The following is a 19,513-nucleotide window of genomic DNA, read 5'->3' as shown; positions in this document are numbered from 1 at the left end:
TTCTGTTTCACTGTTGTTCTTCAAATAAGTGAAAAAAAATCAATTGTATTTTAATTATCCTAACCCTGGTTAAAGAGTTCATTCTCTAAAATTTCACTTTTTCTCCACGGGACACAGTCCAACCCATTTCAATTCATTTTATATCTTTTAAAGTGTACCACACCCAGGAGATGAGAAATGGTCCAGTGATTAAAGCACCTGCCTTATGGACGAGATCATGAGTTTGAATTTGGGTGGCACCCACATGAACCAAGGACAATCGTGGCAGTTCTAGTCTTAGACCCCTGGTGCTACAAGTGATTTCTATCTAACACTACAATTAAGGGACTGTGTGAGCTTCACAGTCAGGAATGTGACCCCAGGCAGAACCCAGTCAGTACTATGGCCAAGTACATGAACACTGAACCTGATATGTGAGCGCTACAACCAAATCTGTGAGCACCACAAACAAATACATGTGTAACTCCTGGTCATAACAGCATCAACAGAAGGAAGGGAAAAGAGGGGTGGGGGTGAGGAGAAAGATGTACCACTCTGGGCTAGGGAAATAATGAGGCAAACTATTTGCCTTGTATTTGTGAGGTCCCAAATTCAATCCCTAGCACTGTGCTCCCCCTTCCAAGCACTACTGAATGTGACCCTGGTGGCCCCAGAGTACCACTGGGGTGGGTCTAGTGGCCCCAAGAAGCACCATACCCAAGACATACATTGTCAGACATGGGCACCTATCAGGTCCACGTTGCTAGACCCAGTATCTCTGGCAGTGGCCCTGGGGCTCTCTAGCCAAGCTAGGGAGGTCCCCCTGAAAAGTTCCCTGGGAGTTATGTGAAAACTTTGAAGATGTTTAAAGCTGAACTCCTAAAATATACAGTGCTATAAATCAAAGTTAAAATTTAAAAAGTGTTTTGTTACTACACAAAATCCACATTCAAGGTGCATTTTCATCACAGAGCATAAAAAATACCTTTCCTTAAAATATTGCTAGTGTAAGTCAAATTCAGTTTTTGACTGCTAAATTGCTAAACTCAAATCAAGTTCACCATATAATAAAGCTAATACTTTTTTCATACACACTACAGATAATAATTCTTGAGTTTTTGATATATATTCAAAATAATTTAACATTCTGAAATCACAGCTGAAGACTAGTCTGTCATTCCAGTCTAAGATCTCTTAAAATTTTGATGATTCTTAAAATTTTAAAATATTTCTTAATTTAAAAATTTTTAAATTCTTAATTTTTTTTTCTTTTTGGGTCACACCCGGCAATGCTCAAGGGTTACTCCTGGCTCTGCACTCAGGAATTACTTTTTTTTTTTTTGTTTTGGGGGGTCACACCCAGCGATGCACAGGGGTTACTCCTGGTTCATGCACTCAGGAATTACTCCTGGCCGTGCTTGGGGGACCATATAGGATGCTGGGAATCGAACCTGGGTCGGCTGAGTGCAAGGCAAACGCCCTACCCGCTGTGCTATCACTCCAGCCCCTGCACTCAGGAATTACTTCTGGCGGTGCTCAGGGGACCATATCAGATGCCAGTGATCAAACCTGGGTTGGTCGCTTGCAAGGCCCTCCCCACTGTACTATCACTTCGGCCCCGATTATTATTTTTTTTATTTTGGAGTCACACCTAGAGGTGCTCAGGATTTATACCTGGCTCTGTGCTCAGGGATCACACCTGATGGGGTCTGGGGGGCATATAAAATTCTGGGCAATGTCAGCCATGTGCAAATTATAGTTCTTGAGTACCACTAGGAATGATCCCTGAACAGAGTCAGAAATAAGTCCTGAGGATTGCTGGGTGTGGCCTCCAAACCCAAAACATATTTAAAAAGCAATACGGTTTTAGGATACTATTTCATAACTCTTAAGAATGTTACAACACACCCATAATCCAAGTACCAATATCTATATCAATGTCAACTAGACCCCCACCTCCTTCAGTCTTTCAACCCTCTACCCTTTGCTCTTTAGTAATCTCTGTTCCAAGTCAGAATCCAAAGTTTTGCTCTCATTTGGCCTTGTCTGTTTCCTTCTTTGCTTGACTGATAGCCTATATAAGAGTAAGACCATTGAATGTTTGGAGGATCCTCCCAGGAGGGGAGATGCATGTCGAAAGTAGACTATGGACTGAACATGTTTGCCACTCAATGCCTCTTTTGCAGACCACAACACCCAAAAGGAGAGAGAGAACACAGGGGATTGCCCTGCCACAGAGACAGGGGGGATGGGGGCATGGGGGTGGGAGGGATATTATCCATGGTGGTGGAAAATGGGCACTGGTGGAGGGATGGGTATCTGATCATTGTATAATTGAAACCAAAGCACAAAAAATTGTAAATCTACAACTTTAAAAAAAAATAAAATACAATAAAGGGGAAAAAAAAAGAGTAAGACCATTGAGTATTTCTTTCTCCTGAATTAGTTTGCTTAGCCACTTCCAGTTTTATCCATATCACAAAAGGCAATTTCATTTCTTCTTATGGAGGAATAGTATTCCATTGTGTATAAAATCACCTCTTCATTTGTCTTTGAACACTAGCATTGCTTTCATTTCTTGATTACTATAAATAGCACTGCAGTAAATGTAAGAGTGGAATTAGCTTTTTAAATTTTGTGTTTGATGAACAGACACCCAGGAGTGGAATTCTGGATCACATGGGAAAACACTATTTTCGGTTTTTGGGCCAGGCTCAGTGGTGCTCAGGACTTACTCTGTGCTATGGGGGATCACTTCTGATGGACTCAGGGAGCCATGTGTGATGCCAGGGATCCTACCAAGTCAGCTACATGCAAGGCAAGCACCCTACCAGCTATACTCTCTCTCTGGTCAGAGACAGAACTATCTGCTTCTTTTTGGCTCCCCTCACAGTGCTTAGGGGTTACTCTGCTCTCAGGTGACCATATGGGTGTCAGGGATCAAACTCGTGTCAGCCATGTGCAAGGCAAGCACCTTACCCACTGTACAATCTCCCATGCCTGTTTTTGAACAGGTCGTATGTACTCACAGGTATAAAGTGATCTTGTGTGCAGCTGCATTCGTGGCTGAGCAATATCTCCTAACTTTCCAACACTGCCAATCCAGTAGCAGCACATCAGGTTGGATGGGATATAATGGAGAAGCCAAGCAACCTCGACTAACAAAAACATTAACACAGAAGGCGTAATTTGTAACAAACATCTTAGCAAATCTTCAGACAAGGACTTAATGCCCCCATGGTGAGATACAACAATTTTCACTGATTTTCTACGAAGGGAATGTTTTTTGATCATTCCATCAGAAATTTACTGATAATGAGCAATATAAAATAAATTATTGTAGGCTGCTACAGGGGCAGGTTTTTTTAAAAAAAATTTTTATTAGTGAAACACCATGAGTAGACTTACAAATTTTTGTGCTTGGGTTTCAGTTATACAATGATCAAGTACCCATCCCTCCACCAGTGCCCATTTTCCACCACCACAGGTCCCAGTATCCCTCCCCCTCCCGTACCCCCCCCATTCCACCCTCCCTCTGTGTCAGGGCATGCCCTTTTGCTCTCTCTCTCCTTTTGGGTGTTGGGGTTTGCAAAAGAGGCACTGAGTGGCAAACATGTTTGGTCTATAGTCTACTTTCAGCAAGCTTCTCCCATCCTGGGAGGATCCTCCCAACACCCTTTATTTAGTGCCCCCTTCTCCATCTGAGCTCCCTTTTCCTCTAGCATATGTGGCTGGCCTCCAAGCCATGGAGCATACAGGGGCAGGTTTGAAGGGTGGTTGGGAAAATTGGGGTCAGTAGTGGAGAGAAGGTGACAGTGGTTGTTGGATTGGTGTTGGGAGTATTGAATGCTTGTAACAAATCATCATGAACAACTTTGTAAATCACGTGCTTAAATAAAGTGTGTGTGATATCTTTGTTTGTTTGATTTACATTCTTGATCATGAACAATAACTTTCTCCATGTGCCTATTGGTCTCTTTGTCTTCTCTAATACAATCTATGCAGATGCTTTCACTCTCTGGTTTTCAGTGGCAGAGATCAAAGCCAGGTCTTTACACTAAGAGGCATGTTCTCTACCACTGAGCCACACCCTAGTCCTTCTCATTTTTCCATGGGATAGTTTGTTTTCTTGCTGAGTTTTTTTCAGTTCCACATAGATATTAAACATCAGACTGGTCAGATGTGTGGTGTGCAAGTATTTTCCCCCACTCAAGATACATCATTTTATGCTTTTGCCACAACCAGCAGTGATATTCAAGGCTGGAGGGGCTTAGGGGACCACATGGGAGTGCTAGGGGTTGAACCCAGGCTGGTTGTATGCAAGCCAAACACTTTATCTGCTGTACTATCTTGCTGACCTTTAGATACTTGTTTTTGTTTCTGCTTTTTGGGTCACACTTGGTGATATTCAGGGGCTACTTCTGACTCTGCAATCAGGAATTACTTTTGATTGGGGGCCATATGGGATGCTGGGGATCAGACCAGGGTTAGCTGTGTGCAAGGCAAATGCCCTACCCGCTGTACTATCATTCCAGCCCAGATATTTTTTAATGAATTTGTTTGTTGAATTTTTCAGTTTGACATAACCCCTATTTTTGTTTCTCTTATAGTTGGAATCAAATTCCTAAATATATTATGGAAACTGACATTTTGAGTCTAATACCAAGTCTTTAACCCATTTTTGCATTCATTATTGTAATTGGCATGAGTTTTTTTTTTATTCTATGGATATTCAGTTTTATGAACATTTATGAGCATCACTGGTTGTGGTCACAAAAGCAAACCAAAAAAACTAAGAAAAATCTGACAGAAAACAAACTGATATAACTATAAAGCTTCTGCGCTGCAAAAGAAATGATTAAAAGAAAAAGGCATTCTACTGAATGGGAGAAGATATTTCCACAACATACATCTCACAAAGGACTAGTTAATTCAAGGCATGCTGTACATAAAGCTTGACAACAATAAAACACTTCCCTGAAGAGGACATAATCTTATGGTAGGTATTTTATTGTGCTTGTCACTAATTATGAGGGAAATGGAAATCAAAATAACGAGACATGGCATGAACCATAGGAATCAAATCAATAAAATAAAAAACAGTTTAAAAAATTGAATGAACTGTTTGCTGCACTGTTCACAATAGCCAAAATCTGGAAAAAACCTGAGTGCCTGAGAACAAATGACTGGTTAAAGAAACTTTGGTACATCTACACAATGAAATACTATGCAGTTGTTAGAAAAGATGAAGTCATGAAATTTGCATACAAGTGGTTCTACATGGAAAGTATCATGCTAAGTGAAATGAGTCAGAAAGAGGGACAGACGCAGAAAATCTGCATTCATCTGGGAATATAAAGTAACAGAATGGGAGATGAACACCCAAAAATAGTTGAGATAAGTACCAGGAGGTCTGCTCCACAGCTTGGAAACTGCCCCAGCACATGCTGGGGCAAAAGGCAGCTCAGATAGAGAAGGGAACACCAAGTAAAGGGTGTTTGGAAGACTCGCTCGGGAAGCGAGATGCATGCTGAAAGTAGACTATAGACCGAACACGATGGCCACTCAATACCTCTACTGCAAACCACAACACCCTAAAGGAAAGAGAGAGCAAAAGGGAATGCCCTGACACAGAGGTGGGGAGGGGTGGGGGGCTGGGGGCTGGGAAGGCTATTTGGATCATTGGTGGTGGAGAATGGACACTGGTGGAGGGATGGGTACTCGATCATTGTATAACTGAAATCCAAGCACGAAAGTTTGTAAGTCTACAACTGTACCTCATGGTATTTAACTAAAAAAAATTGAAAGAACTGAGTGAAACCATTCTAAAGTTGATTTTTTGGGGGAGGAGGGGTTGTCTTCTGGTGGTGCTTAGGGGCTACTCTTATCAGTGCTTGGCATCCGACCCCAGCCTGGAACATGCAAAGCACACGCTCAGCCTGATGCGCTATTCTCTGCCCACCCCTCCCCTCTTGAGTTGTTTCTTTCATAAATGAACAAAATTGCTAAACCATGTTTAGATTAACAACAAAAAATAAACAGAAAAAAATTATTAGAATTAGGGAAGATAAGACTTCCTAATGATCATAGTAACACTACAGAAGAGAGATTATAGAATTATTTGAATAACTTCATAACAAATTAGATAACTGGAATAATCAGTACCCCAAACCAAAATTTTCAAAATACAAATAGAATTTTTTTCTTTTTTGGGGGGGGAAGGTGACACCCAGCGATGCTCAGGGGTTATTCAATGTCTTTGTGTGATTCGCTTCTATCTTGAGCGCATCATGGTCTGAAAGGATTGTTGATTGTTACTTCTGGCTTTGCACTCAGGAATTATTCCTGGTGGTGCTTGGGGGACCATATGGGATGCTGGGGATCAAACCCGGGTTGGCCGCATGCAAGGCAAATGCACTGCCCACTGTACTATTATTCCAGCCCACAAAATAAGTTTCGTAGTAAAAATTTCACATATTTACCTACAGATGTACAGTCTCATGTAGGTAGTTTCACAGATATCAAATATGTAAAAACAATGCATAAACAATTTCATGAAACAGAGGAATTTTTTTTTCATTTTTATAGAATGTAATCTCATTTAGAAGACAAAGTTCTAAATGGATTTTTTTAATTTTTATTAGTGAAACACCATGAGGTGCAGTTGTAGACTTACAAATTTTTGTGCTTGGGTTTCAATTATACAATGATCAAATACCCATCCCTCCACCAGTGCCCATTTTCCACCACCATGTATCCCAGTATCCCTCCCACCCCATCCCCCCCCATCCCACCCTTCCTCTGTGGCAGGGCATTCCCTTTTGTTTTCTCTCTCCTTTTGGGTGTTGTGGTCTGCAAAAGAGGCATTGAGTGGCAATCATGTTCGGTCCACAGTCTATTTTTAATATGCATCTCCCATCCTGGGAGTATCTGAAACAGAGAAATATTTACCTACTAAACTTGTAAGGTCAATATTACTAACTGATACTAAAGACAAATATATCACAAGAAAATAAATCTATAGAGGCTGGAGCGATAGCACAGCGGGTAGGGCGTTTGCCTTGCATACAGCTGACCAGGATTCGATTCCCAGCATCCCATATGGTCCCCTGAGTACCGCCAGGAGTAATTCCTGAGTGCATGAGCAAGTAATAACCCCTGTGCATCACTGGGTGTGATGCAAAAAGCAAAAAGCAAAAAAAAAATAATCTATAGACAATGTCCCTATAAACATGGTTGAAAATCTTTAAGAATTAACAAATGGACCCCTTTCCAGGTGTTTTATTTGTTTCTCGATGTCTTTGTGTGATTCACTTCTATCTTGAGCGCATTATGGTCTGAAAAGATTGTTGATACTACTTCTATCTTTCTGATTCTATTGGGGTATGTTTTGTGGTCTACCACGTGGTCTATTTAGGAAAATGTTCCATGTGCACTGGAGAAGAATGTGTATTCTTTCTTTTGGGGGTGGAAAGCCCTGTATAAGTCTCTTAGCCCTCTCTATTTCTTCCTTCAAAGCCAATGTTTCCTTGTTGCGTTTTGTTCTTGTTGATCTATCCAGAGGTGATAAGGCGATGTTGAAGTCTCCAACTACTACTGTGTATGTTGAAGTCTCCAACTACTACTGTGTTGCTAGCAATGTCCTCCTTAAAACCTGTAAGCAGTTGTTTTAAGCTGTTCCCTCATTAGGTGCATATACATTTAAGAGTGTGATTTCTTCCTGTTGTACATATCCCTTGATAAATAGAAAATGGCCTTCGCTGTCCCTTCTAATCTTTTTCAACCTGAAATTTATGTTGTCGGATACTAGTATGGCCACCCCAGCTTTTTTGAGGGAGCTGTTTGCTTGCAGAATTGTTTTCTATCCTTTAACTTTGAGTCTGTGTTTGTTCTGATTGTTCAGATGTGTTTCTTGACATATGGAACCCTAAAAAGATAGAAAGTTTCACCAGAACAAAGTGCTATTTATCACTGAAATAGGTTTAATATCTTAAAACTTGTTAGGGTAAAGTAAACGTATTAAGATAACAAAGGATAATAACAGAATTTCAGTTGATAAGGAGCACAAAAAAGAAATTCCTCAAACTAATAATGGATAACAAAGAAAACCTTGCTTTACATAATCATAACATATAATTGTGCAAGATCAAATACTATAATATTAGGATCATGTCAAGGAAGTTGTCTCTCAGTATTATTTAACAAATCATACAATCTAATCAGTCTGAAATAAAAAGAATAAGAAATATGACGTCACAGAGACTTAAATTTCCTTTATACTTAAAGCAAATTTCCTTTATATTTAAAGCACTTCACCCACTGCTGTTTGGCTGCCATTCTTTTGTATCTCTCTTCAGCGATGGTGAGGCGTATGCTTTTTCCTAGAGGAAGAGAAATCCATGACTTATTACCTTTGCCAATAACAAAAATGTTGGAGAGGTGGGTTGCAAAACTGTTGCCATTGGCATCTTTCACATGGACCACATCAAAAGAACCAGGGTGTTTCTCTCTGTTGGTGATCACACCAATTCTTCCCAGGTTTGCACTTCCAGTCACCATACATAGGTTACTAGGGTCAAACTTGATGAAATCAGTAATCTTGCCACTCTCTAAATCAATCTGAAAGGTGTCATTCACCTTGATGAGAGGATCAGGATAGCAAAAGATGCAAGCATTATAAGTCACCATATGAGGGATTCTTTTGGTGCCCACAAAGACCTTCCTCACTTTGCGTAACTTGTACTTGGCCTCTATAGATGTAATACGATGAACAGCAAAGTGTCCTTTGGTGTCATAAATCAGACGGAAATTCTCTCCAGTCTTATAAATACTGATGACATCCATAAACCCAGCAGGATAGGTTATATCAGTGCGAACCATACCATCAATCTTAATGAACCTCTGCATGCAGATCTTTTTTACTTCATCTTCTGTTAGAGCATACTTAAATCTGTTTCTTAAGAAAATGATGAGTGGAAGACACTCTCAGTTTGTGTGAACCCGTCTATGGATGAGGAGCAAACACACCAGTCAATTTATCCAGCATCCAATGCTTTGGAACTGCTACATGTTTCAGATGCTTCTCAGGACCAAGGGCCATGGCTGCACTAGATACAGAAAGAGCAAAATAGTTTCGTTTTACAAGTAATACATTTTTATCTTTTCAAAAGTATTATGGACAGATCATAGTCACGGTCACGGTCCTCCCATTGTTCATCAATTTGCTTGAGCGGGCCCAGTAACGTCTCCATTGTGAGATTTGTTGTTACTGTGTTTGGCATATCGAATACGTCATGGGTAGCTTGTCAGGCTTTGCCGTGTGGGCGAGATAGGAATTTAAAAAAAAAAAAAGATCCTTTACCATAAGGAATTTGGCTCTACATAGATTACTGACCTTGACTCCTATAGATTCTGGAACCACTTCTACAGATTCTAAAGGTAGAACCAGTTCTATAAATAAAAAATGGTAGACTGGCCAGACATTTACTTATTAAATGTACTAGTAAATCTAAAAGACAAAATTTAAAAAGGGGATGTTCACTCAAGCGCACTAAAAATCACAAATATTAGCAAAAGTTATTAAGCTGTCCAAGGGTTTAAAGGCACATAGCCATGCTACGTGCTTATTTCAATCATATTTGCAAAGCCATGCTAACAAGACAGATTAAAACAAAGAATTGTAGCCAAAGGAACAGAAACATTCTAATAGTTTTAGTATCCTTCTTTCTAGGGAATCTTAACTGTGATATCAACCATTACATTTAGACCTGGATCTGTTGAGAACAGAGAAGTGCTTCATAGTAAAGCATGTCTCACACATGTGAGACCATGGACATAGACTTAATCCCTGACACCATTATAAAAAAATCCAAATTATGAATCTGTGATTTCATACAGAACAGTAAAACAGCAGTTTCTGGCTATTTCAATCATATCTCAATTGTTACTTTCTCTGAGTGCCAAGTTCACATATTCTAACTTTTATATGTCTTTTTTCCCCCCAATCACCTGGCAGTGCTTAGGGCTTACCTCTAGCTCTACACTATAGGTAACTCCTGACAGTGCTCAGACGACTATATAAAGAGTGCCAGGGAGTGAACTTAGGTTGGCTACATGCAAGGCAAGTGTCCTACCTACTATACTATCTCTCTAGCTCTCTTTATGCAACTCTTGCTAGACTCTGCTAGCTAGGTAGCAGATGGATTTTTAGGACAATTCTGAGTAACTAATACAAAAAGTGTGGGGAAATTTCCAGATTATAAGTGGAAAAGTCAACAGTGTGGTGTGACTGGGAGACTGAAAGGAGAGACTGCTTACTCAAAGGACTAGTTTGTATGCTTTCTTTAACCTGAGCACTAGTCAGGAGTAGTCCCCGAGCAACACTAAGGATGGCCAAAAACCCAGAAGAAAAAAAATTATGGAAACTTTTGTAAGACTGAAGTTAAAGAAAAACCAATAAATTAAGAGGATAGCAAATTTTTTAAAAAATAAAAACACAGACACAGCAAAAATTTTTTAGGGGTTATGTTTTGGGGAACACAAGTAATGCTTAAGGGCTACTCCTGCCTCTGTGTTCAGGGATCAAGCCTGAAGGTTCTTGGGAAGAAATATTAGATACCAGGGACTCCAATCAGGGTGAGCTGTGTGGAAGGCAAATACCTTAACCACTGTACAATATCTCTGGTCTAGGATTTTAAACTCATGCAGGAGAATATAAAAAAAAATATGCTGGAGAGATAGTACAGTGAGTAGGGTGCTAGCCTAGCATGAAGCAAGTGGTTTGATTTCTGGCACCATATACCCCCTGAAGCATCCCCAAGACTGGTCCCAGAGCACAGAGCCAGGAATAAGTCCTGAGCACTACCAAATATGGGGAAGAAGGAAGGAATGGTGGGGAGTAGGGATGGAAGGAACAGGAGTGAGGGAGAGATAAGGTGGGAGGGAAGGTAAAAGTTGTATGTCAAAATACTTGGAAAAATCAGTTAAATGAATAAATTCCTGGAAATATTTTCATAAAGAAAAAATGGCACAATATGCATAAGGAAGCCTTCACAAACAACCTATAAAGATGAAATGGGCTTCAATTCACTCTTCCCCTTTTGCCCTTTACAAATGTCAATGTTGGTAGAGTTCTACCAATTTTTCAGAGAATAGAGCATTTAAAAAAGAGAGAGCACTAGTTCTTTTTTTTATTAGTCAGGAATAACCTGACAGAGCATAAAATAAGATTTATATCATAAACTTACCTACCCCATTTTATAGATATATTTAAAAATCTAAACATTAACTGAATCCAAAAGTGTATTTTAAATACGTGATTAACAGCACAAAACAGTATAAAGAAATATTACTAAACTTAGCCACAATGATGAATTGGATCGATTGGGTGTTGGTCCACATCAAGCTTATTCAGGGTATTAAACATAGTGTCAAAAATCAAATTAGGTTGTTTGCCTCATGCAAAGCAAGCACCTCAACCAACCCCTATGCTATTATCTCCAGTCCTAATATGTTTACTGAAAAAGATTCCCTATTACAGAAAGAAGAGATGATGTCTGAGGAGAGAACTGTGTTGAATACAACATTTATGTCCTCCTTTGTGTTGATTAACTCTGATGGATGAACTTTCTCTTCTCTTTTTTAAATTGAGATAATGCAGGTTTATAAGACTATATGCTCTAGAAATACAATGCCATGCCTCTAAAAATGTATTATTATATAATGCCAATATAGTATTTTGGGCAGTTCTCTCAAACTTCATCTTTCTCTCTTCATATATTTGTAGAGGTTAGAAGGTTTTTTAGAAGGGGGAGGAAGGGCCCCACCGGTTGTGGCTGCATTACAGGGTTATAAGCCTTAACCCTTATACTATCTTTCCATACTGAAACTAGAAAGTTCAAAATATATTTTTAAAATACAGATTCCTCTGCAGTTAAGATTCCAGATATAAACCAGTTCTAACAATAGAATACACCAAAGTGAGGTTTGGAAGGTGAAAAAGATACGCTATCTGTGCTGTTATCTATTGCTATTAGAAAGTAAGCTGAATAAATGTGCAAAGTTCTCAAAAATCATTCTACTGTGAACAACAAATCAATGCTTCTCCATCTAAATTTATGTTTGTTGTCTTTATTTTGCTGTAGTAGGTCCTAATTTTCTTAAGAATAGGAGACTGGTATGAGAGTTGTTTCCTGAAGTATAAGTGCAACGGAAGCCAAAGCAATAACTCACTTCAGACAGTCTAGTAGCTATTATAGAATACTTATTCAAGAATTTGCTCCTTTAATTCTCAAGAGTTTATAAGAATCTAATTTCCTGTATTAAATTTCTTCTCATTTAAAATAGCTAGTGTTCACTCTTTACAATAGCCAGAATCTGGAAAAAACCTGAGGGCCCAAGAACAGATGACTGGTTCCAGGGTGGTGGAAAATGAGCACTGGTGGAGGGATGGGTATTCAATCATTGTATAACTGAAACCCAAGCACAAAAATTTATAAGTCTATACCTGTACCTCATGGTGTTTTACTAATAAAAATTTAAAAAAATAAAATAAAATAGCTAGTGTTGTTCTGTTTACAATAGCTAGAATCTGGAAAAAACCTGAGTGCCTGAGATCAGACTGGTAAAAGAAACTCTGGTACATCTACACAATGGAGTACTATGCAGCTGTTAGAAAAGATGAAGTCATGAAATTTACATACAAGTGGTACTACATGGAAAGTATCATGCTAAGCAAAATGAGTGAGAAAGAGAGGGACAGATACAGAAAGATTGCATTCATCTGGGGAACATAAAGTAACAAAATAGGAGACTAACACCCAAGAATAGCCGAGATAAGTACCAGGAGGTTCACTCCATGGCTTGGAGGCCAGCTGCACATGCTAGGGGAAAAGGCAGCTCAGATAGAGAAGGGAGCACCAAATAAAGGGTGTTGGGAGGATCCTCCCAGGATGGGAGATGCATGCTGAAAGTAGACTATGGACCAAACATGACTGCCACTCAATGCCTCTTTTGCAAACCACAGCACCCAAAAGGTGAGAGAGAACAAAAGGGAATACCCTGACACAGAGGCAGGGTGGGATTGGGGCTATGGGGGGTGGGAGGGATACTGGGATTAGTTGTGGTAGATAATGGGCACTGCTGGAGGGATGGGTACTTGATCACTGTATAACTGAAACCCAAGCACAAAAATTTGTAAGTCTACAACTGTACCTCATGGTGTTTCACTAATAAAAAGAATAAAATAAAATAAAGGAGGAAAAAAATAAAATAAAATAGCTAGTGCTGTTATCTGAACCAAACCCTGATAAAGTATTTACCATCAGAAATGGATGATGCTCTAATAAAATTACTCAAATATTCAGCAGTTGCCAAGTAGTTTGGCAAAAGATAGAACGCAAACATCAACATCCTGGAAAGTTAATTATCTTCATTATTATGGAAAAATATTTGATAACACTGTTGTTTTTGATATCTTTAAGTAAGCTTATATGCTGACAAAACCTGGAGTTCTAGATGAAGGGGTCAGAAAATATCAGTGTGTAATGGTTATTCCTTGCTGCTTGTAGCAAGATAATAGGAGAAAGAAATGTCAGGCAAGATTGGCTTATTTTCAAGAAAGGAAGAGAATTCAGTTCTGTTGTGGGAGATTATTTCTACCTGTGATTATAAACTATGATGACTCAAACCCAGCAGGGTTGGAAATATCCAACTGCTTCTATTCCTCAAAACAAGAAAATACTGGGGCTGGAGCAATAGCACGGCGGGTAGGGCGTTTGTCTTGCACACGGCCAACCCAGGTTCGATTCCCAGCATCCCATATGGTCCCCCGAGCACCACCAGGAGTAATTCCTGAGTGCATGAGCCAGGAGTCACCCCTGTGCAATGCCGGGTGGGTGTGACCCAAAAAGAAAAAAAAAGAACAAGAAAATACTTGGCTCCAAATTCCTCTCAGGCTTCTTTCATTAAGACAACTCTTCTAGAGGCTGGAAAGAGAGTACAGTGAGTAGGGCCATTGCCTTGCACGTGGCTGACCCGGGTTCAATCCCCGGTACCCCATGAAAGTCTTCTGAATACCACCAGGAGTGATCCGTGAGCACAGAGCCAGGAGTTGACTCTGAGCACAGCTGGTGTGGCCCTCAAACAAGTAACAACAACAAAAACAAAAAGATGATTTTTACAGGGCTAGAGAGATAGCTTAATAAACTGAGTACATGCTTTGCATGAAGGAGGCCTGGATCTGACCCCCTCGCACTACATGGCCTCTTGAGCACAGCTGGGCTTTTCTCAGAAACAACAATAAAAAAAACTGACTGCCAGAAAATAACAGCTATAGCAACTTCAAAGATTAGATTAAGGGTGATGCCTTCCCATTGAAGCCTATTATTAATTTAAATGGACTCAAGATTGCTTCGATTAAATGAGCAAGAGACGGGTCTTATATAAACAATTTAAATATGTTAGTCTTGAAGAGACAATTTGGACTGCAATTATTAGCACATAGATTGTCTAGAAGTAAATCAGAAACCTACTAAATAATTAAGGAAGATACATGGAGAAAGAAACCATACATGACTTGTAGAAACCTGTGACTATGTCCAGGTGTAACTCTTTGAGCTTAACATATTTATTTATAAATGGTGAGTTTTTTTGATGCATAAATTAATGTTTTTCAAATGAAGTTTGGGGTCCCTTATTCAAGTCTCCTTCCCTCCCCCCCCCACTCATTCCTTTTTCTCTCTCCTTTCTATCTGGGACTGCCTTATGCATTATACATATATAAAATTATGCATTATAAGAATGCATTATTGATATTATCCAGTCTAAGGAACAGAACAAAAAAGAATGAACAAACATGAACAGTGTCAGAGACCTGTGGGAGACAATCAGGCATACCAATGTATGCATAAACAAAGCCTGAGAAGAGAAAATGGATAGACATTATATTCCCAGAGATAATGTCCAAAGACTCCCCTAATTTGATAAAAAAAACATTAATTTACAAATTCAAGTAAGAAATATACACGAAAAACAAATTCAAAGATACCAATTTTTGAAAGACAAGAGAGTCTTGAAAATGGCAAGGAAGTGGTAACTCCTCGGGTAAAAGATATCTTAAATAAGATTAACAGACAATTTCTAAGTACAAATCATGGAAGCTACAAGTCATGGGATGACAACAAATTCTGAGATCATTCAGACCTGCATCACTTAATCACTTAATCACTTAACTTCCCGTTAGTCGTCAATTTGCTCGAGCGGGCGCCAGTAACGTCTCCATTTGTCCCTGTCGCGTGCTAGTGTAGCCCAATGGCATCTCTTCACTCCGGGAACATGAAGGGCCTCAAACCGATCGTTCATGATCTTGACGAAGAAGTCTGACCATCTGGTAGGTGGGCGGCCACGCGGTCTTTTGACATCCCGTGGAATCCAGTCAGTAACAGCTCTAGTCCAGCGGTTGTCTTTAAATCTCATTACGTGACCAGCCCATCTGATTTTCGACACCTTGGCAAATGAGACAGCGTCCCTGATCCTTGATCATCGACGGATGTCAGAACTCCGGATTCTTTCTCTCACTTGAGTGAAACGTGATATTCCAAGCATAGCTCTTTCTATTCTTCTTTGGGAGACCTGCATATAAAAAGATATAAAGGGAGACCTTCAAGTGTAAAACCTATCCTGTGTTCCATTTCTCACCTGTCATGTTGGAAAAATTCCAAGGCTTTCCAAGTGTTCTCGTTAGACTGTCAGGAAACAAGGGCTCTCCCAGAAACTGCTGATGGGAATGAAAAATGTCCAGTGCTATACTATATACTACTTACTATACTGTAAGTAGTACTATAGTTAAGAATATGGCAATATCTAACAAGTTACATATACATTTATCCTTTGACTTGCTATATCATGTTTAAGAATTTGCCTTTAAGAGCCCGGCAAGCTACCGAGAGTATCTCGCCCATACGGCAGAGCCTGGCAAGCCACCCGTGATGTATTCGATATGCCAAACACAGCAACAACAAAATCTCCAATGGAGACGTTACTTTATACATCTCCAAAAATATGTACTAAGTTATTTGTAATTACAGAATACTAAAAATAAAACCCAAGGACTCACCAGGAAATTCGCTAAGTAAATTATAATTATAGTATATCCACATATCAGAAAATACAGATATGAAAAAGAATCAAAGAGGTCAGAACAGTGGGTAGTGCACTTACCTTGCACGTGATTCTATCCCTGGTACCCTGTATGGTCCTTAGAACAGTCAGGAATGATCCTGAGCATGGCTAGGTATGTCCCCCTGCCCTCCCAAAAAAACCCACCTAACAAAGACTTGAATTCTATAAGTTTAACTTCTACTAGTTAATGGTATTCCATTGGAATATTTATTCTTATTCTTGTGTTGGAACACAAGATCATTAAGACCATATTATGAATGTGGAAGCATAAAATGCCCAATTTATGGCTGCATTAGCAACTGAGTATCCTTGGAAAATTATGTTCACAAAAAATAAAAAGTTTTGATGCAAAAATGTCAACATTTAAAATCAAAAATCTCATTATAGCAGATGAACAAACACTTGATGGTAAAAAAATTTGTAATATACAATGGTATTTCAAATATTTCTCCTTTCTTGCTCTCAATTTCCCATGTCAATATGTTAACCATGGCACCATCTTGTGGATATTTTATCAAATAGCTGAGCTGTGGGAACATTTATATGGGAAAACTCAAAATGAAGGATAGTGGCAATTCATCTTTCTTACTCTCTTTCAAAGGGCTTCAACTATGCAAATGAAGTCTTGAATCAATAATGATATGGTGTTTTCTTTTAATTATCTAATATTTTGAATCAAAGTGGGCTTAGATCTCTGCCTAACGCCATGTACAAAAGTAAGATCAAAATGGATTAAAGACCTAAACATCAGACTGGAATCCATAAGGTTCATTGAAGACAAAGATGGCAAAACCCTCCATGATATTGAAGCTAATGGTATCTTCAAAGATGTCACGCCACTGGCCAAGCAAGTGAAAACAGAGATAGACAAATGGGACTATCTTAAACTAAGAAGCTTCTGCACCTCAAAAGAAACAGTGACCAAAATACAAAGACACTCTACAGAATGGGAAAGGATATTCGCCGAATAGCCATCCGACAAGGGGTTGATATCAAGGATATACAAGGTACTGGTTGAACTCCACAAGAAGAAAACATCCAACCCCATCAAAAACTGGGGCGACAAAATGAACAGAAACTTTCTCAAAGAAGAAATTCGTATGGCTGAAAGGCACATAAGAAAATGCTCTACATCATTAATCATCATGGAGATGCAGATCAAAATAACAATGAGATATCATTTCACACCACAGAGACTGGCCCACATCCAAAAGAACAAAAGCAACCAGTGCTGGCGCGGATGTGGCGAAAAAGGGACCCTCCTTCACTGCTGGTGGGAATGCTGACTGGTTCAGCCCTTTTGGAAAACAGTATGGACGATTCTCAAAAAATTAGAAATTGAGCTCTCATTTGACCCAGCAATACCACTCCTGGGAATATATCCCAGAGAGGGGAAAAAAGTATAGTCGAAGTGACATCTGCACTTGTTTGTTCATTGCAGCACTCTTTACAGTAGCCGGAATCTGGAAAAAACCTGAGTGCCTGAGGACAGATGACTGGTTAAAGAAACTTTGGTACATTTACACAATGGAGTATACTATGTAGCTGTTAGAAAAGCTAAGTCATGAAATTTACATCAAGTGGTACTATGTGGAAAGTATCATGCTAAGCGAAATGAGTCAGAATGAGAGGGATAGACATAGAAAGATTACATTCATTTGGGGAACATAAAGTAACAAAATAGGAGACTAACACCCAAGAGTGGCCACCAGGAGTTTTGCTCCATGGTTTGGAGGCCAAGCCACACACGCTAGGGGAAAAGGGAGCTCAGATAGAGAAGGGAGCACAAATAAAGGGTGTTGGGAGGATCCTCCCAGGATGGGAGAAGCATGCTGAAAGTAGACTATAGACCAAACATGATTGCCACTCAATGCCTCTTTTGCAAACCACAACACCCAAAAGGAGAGAGAGAACAAAAGGGAATGTCCTCCCATAAAGGCAGGGTGGGATGGGAAGGATGGGGGGTGGGAGGGATACTGGGACCCGTGGTGGTGGAAAGTGGGCACTGGTGGAGGGATGGGTACTTGATCATTGTATAACTGAAACCCAAGCACAAAAATTTGTAAGTCTACTCATGGTGTTTCACTAATAAAAATTTAAAAAAATAAATAAAAAACAAAACAAGACCAAAAAAATCAATATTTAAATATTTACATAATAAAGCATCAATAAAAGCAATTTGTTTGAAAAAAAATCCAGACCAACAATTCCAAATTGACAGATAATTTAAGCAACTCTAAGACTCTCAATTTATTCATCACTTGATCACTTGATACCCCATTACTCATCGATTTACTCGAGCGAGTGCCAGTAATGTCTCCATTCATCCCTGTTGCATGCTAACGTAGCCCAATGGCATCTGCTCATTCTAGGAATATGCACAGCCTCAAACTGATCATTCAGGGTCTTGACAAAGAAGTCTGACCATCTTGTAGGTGGGCGTGCACGCGATCTTTTGACTTCCCATGGAATCCAGTCAGTAATGGCTCTAGTCCAGCGGTCGTCTCTAAACCTCATTACATGTCCAGCCCATCTGATTTTTGATGCCTTGGCAAATGAGACAACGTCCTTGATTCTTGAGCGTCAACGGAGATCGGAACTCCGGATTCTATCTCTCATTTGAGTGAAGCGTGATACTCCAAGCATAGCTCTTTCAATTCCTCTTTGAGAGACCCAAATAGCGTTCTCATCCTGTGTTCGTAGGGCCCAGGTCTCTGAGGCATATGTTAATGCAGGAAGAACAGTGGAATTGAAGAGATGTGCTCACAGCTGAAGGTTTTTTGTCCTCTTAGTTATTTCTTCAACGCTCTTGAAGGCATTCCAAGCCGCTCTTTCTCCTCCGTAACTCAGGTGCCAGGTAATTCATCATGTTATTTCTCGACCTAGGTATATATAACTGTTGCATTCGGAGATGGTGGTTCTGTTGAGAGTGAATGGAACATCAGGAATAAGACTGTTTCTCATGAACATTGTCTTTGTAAGATTCAGCTGTAGTCCGGCCTTTCCACACTCACGGTCGAAGTCGGCCAGCATTTGTGCCGCTTGGCTGATATTTGGTGTTATTAGAATGATGTAATTAGCAAAGCAGAGGTGGTGTAGTTGCCGACCATCTATTTTCACTCCCATTCCTTACCATTCCAGTCGTCACATGATGTTCTCGAGGGTGGCACTGAAGAGTTTTGGTGAAATGGTATCACCCTGCCGAACCCCACTCTTGACATGGATGATTTATTTATATATTTATATATTTATTCATATATAGCATAATAATGACAATAGCATATTGGTTGTTACAAAGAATTATTAATGTACACAAAATATTTAGTATACTATTAGAATGAAGTAAATCCTCTAT

The 19,513-nt window shown here is 39.6% G+C and overlaps 1 protein-coding gene across 1 annotated transcript in view; it reads left to right on the top strand.

Moving 5' to 3' along the window:
* Nucleotides 1–15,747, top strand: part of CDKN2C (cyclin dependent kinase inhibitor 2C) — a 78,034-nt gene extending 62,287 nt beyond the window's left edge. Inside the window, exon 3 of the mRNA XM_056122364.1 lies at nt 15,738–15,747. The gene's annotated coding sequence lies outside the window, so the exon portion shown is untranslated. The remainder of the gene's footprint in view (nt 1–15,737) is intronic.
* The last annotated feature ends 3,766 nt before the right edge of the window (nt 15,748–19,513 follow it).

The sequence above is a fragment of the Sorex fumeus genome, unplaced genomic scaffold, assembly GCF_029834395.1.
Source record: "Sorex fumeus unplaced genomic scaffold, SorFum_2.1 ptg000045l, whole genome shotgun sequence".
NCBI lineage: Eukaryota > Metazoa > Chordata > Mammalia > Eulipotyphla > Soricidae > Sorex > Sorex fumeus.
Note: the sequence above shows the minus strand (reverse complement) of the source record. Positions and strands in the feature narration are given on the sequence as shown.